Here is a 2,815-nt window from a genome sequence, read left to right as displayed (position 1 = left end):
ATAGGTGACAAATTTTAACTTTTGCAATTTTATTTTAATTATTATTATTTTATAACAATGCATGTATAGAAATTTAATTCTTAGATTTTGCTAATAATTGTTTATTTGATAATATGTTTTGGGCGGCTGAAATTATAATTTCTACAAAGAAAGTAACCTTAATATATTATCAAAAACAAAATTTTATCCTAATATTGGTTCAATTAATTGTTGTTAAGTTTTATTAATTTTTTTTAGTTTATGTTTTTTTGGTGTTTTGGATTGATCCTATATTACATTTATGATTGTTCTTATAATAAATAAAAATACAATTACGAAATATATTACTCATTATTAGATTAGTTTAAATTGTAAAAAAAAAAATTTAATAAAACTACCATAAAAATAATTATCATACGCAACGCGCGGGTTCGCGGCTAGTATAAATAATAATAGAGAACCCACAAAACTAAACCAAAGTGACTGCAAAGATATCTTTCAAGAAAAATAAAATGGGGCCAAAAAATAAAATAAACAGAAAAACATTAGAAAGCTACTTAACAAAACTCTGCTTTCATTATTTGAAAGTGAAAATCAAATAGCAGGAGTGTAGAAAAACATGTTGATTTGAATTTACCATCAAATTTTGCTCGCTGTCATGCTCAAAACTCAATGGTTGCAACATCATTGTTGCAATCAAATAATCAAAACCATTTTCAAATCTGCAACTATCATGTTAATAAGTCATCAGTACACAGAGTCAACATTGTGAATTAAGAAAGTAGAACACATTAACTAAAAATTTATTCAATGCAAATTAATATACTTCAAAGAAATTAAAAATCAAAAAATAATAACCTAAACATTAAATAAAAAAGGGATATAGCCATAAATTATGTTGTGTAGTTACATTATTGAAACAATACAATTTGACAGCAATATACTTAAAAACCAAAACCTTCCTTACTATTGAAATCAAACAATTCAAAACCAGCATGAAAGAAGGTTCAAATTCTTCTTTTGCTTTTATATTAACGAAGAAACTTCACATTCTTGATTCTTCAACCATGCATTATATACGAATGTGTGATTAAGAGAAATGGAAGTGAATAATTGAAAGTAAGCAAGATAGTCTCACCTTAAAAGCAAAACACAGAGAGAACAACTGTGCTGCAGTGAAAGAAGTAGGGCTCATGATCAACTATATACAGACAGAGCTGAGAGAAAGCAGAGAGAGAGAGTCTCTCTCTCTCTCTGCTCTGTCTGTGTCTCTCTGCTTATATTAAGCTGACACAGACATTAATTATCTAAGGTAATTGACACGTGGCGTAATATGATTTCTTTCCAAGGAACATTGTCAAAGGTTTGTTTTTTGTTTTACTTTTAGGGATTTACTAACATGTGCTCTTACAGCATACATTAGTGAACCATTTTAGAAAAATTTTTATAAAAAAGTGAAAAAGTAATTAGCTGTTTTGACAATTTTTTCAATTTCCCATAAAAATTTTTCCAAAATGAATGGTTAAGGGCCCTTACTTTTATTCTTTTGTTGTGAAACGTAGTGACCAAGATTAGAGAGAATAACCACAAAAAGCTGTTATTTGTCATTTTGCCACACTTTTTTCTATACATTCTTTTCTTTTCTTTTTTTCGAAGTACAAAATTTCCTTATCAGATTGAAAGACTCACTAAGACTATCAGCTTCTAAGCCTTTGAGGACAAGGATCTAGTGTGAAAGTTACAGAAACTTCACACACACCTCCAAGCCAGAAATTTGAGAACATGTCAGCAAAGTTGTGAGGTGGCAGTACATGATTGGGTTTTGATATTAGAGTGTGGAAGGGTCAGCACAAATACACAAATTGTCTAAATTCGATTATACTAATGATTATTTACTGCGGTATCACAACAGATAGTATAATGGGTCCGTTTGGATACAATTTATTGTTGCTGAAAATACTATAATAAAATAATGATGTCGCGGAAGCCTGAGAGAAGCACACACGATGCTCTCTCGATGGAACAGAAACTAAACTGTTAGTTTTTGGTAGTAAACCTCGAATCCACGAGGGATTTCCCTGAATCCACAAGGAGATAAAACTGGAATCCACCAGAAAAGAAAATTTGACAAAAGTCTGTGTTTATTGATAATAGTCTGTTTTGCCTCTGACGGCTACAAAACATATAATACTGAGCAAAAACGTTTAAAACCCTAATTCGCACTAATTAAGCGATTAGGTGACAAAATTACCAAATTTTACCAAAAATGGAAAAATTGAGTTAAATGCAGAATCATAAACTACTAACCTTAAGGGTCGTCCTAAAACAGACGGGACCTTATTCTGACTTTTAAACTAAAAGTTATTAAGGAAAAACAAATATTATTATAAATAGCAAAAACATTGTTTTCAGGGCCTTAACGAAAGAATTTGCCTAAAATTTGGCAATGTTCATGATACCATGAATCTGGATCAGAACGCCGTTTCCCTTCAACCTGCCAAATTTCATGCAATTCCGACACTATTACCTCTAATGGCCCCTACTGGCACCCTCCTTTGATCTTGCGTTGTGACTTCTTGCGCCCTTGTTGCTCCAAGAAGGCATGTGCTGTCTGTTCTACATCAAATAATTTTTAAATGCATGAATAATATCGTAGGATCTATTTTTATTTTTTTTAAATGCGTGAATAGTATATGCACAGTATGTGAACAATGTATTTACTGTTCATAAACAATAAAATTTGTCTCTAAAAAGCTGAAAACATGTGGAAAAAAAAGCTGGAAATGCGTGAAAAAAAAAAAAGAAAAAAAAAAGAAAGAGAAAACGCAACTCACAA

Source organism: Quercus suber, unplaced genomic scaffold, assembly GCF_002906115.3.
Source record: "Quercus suber isolate HL8 unplaced genomic scaffold, Cork oak 2.0 scaffold_65, whole genome shotgun sequence".
Taxonomy (NCBI): Eukaryota; Viridiplantae; Streptophyta; class Magnoliopsida; order Fagales; family Fagaceae; genus Quercus; species Quercus suber.
The sequence above is the reverse complement of the archived record's forward strand: the minus strand, read 5'-3'. Positions refer to the sequence as shown.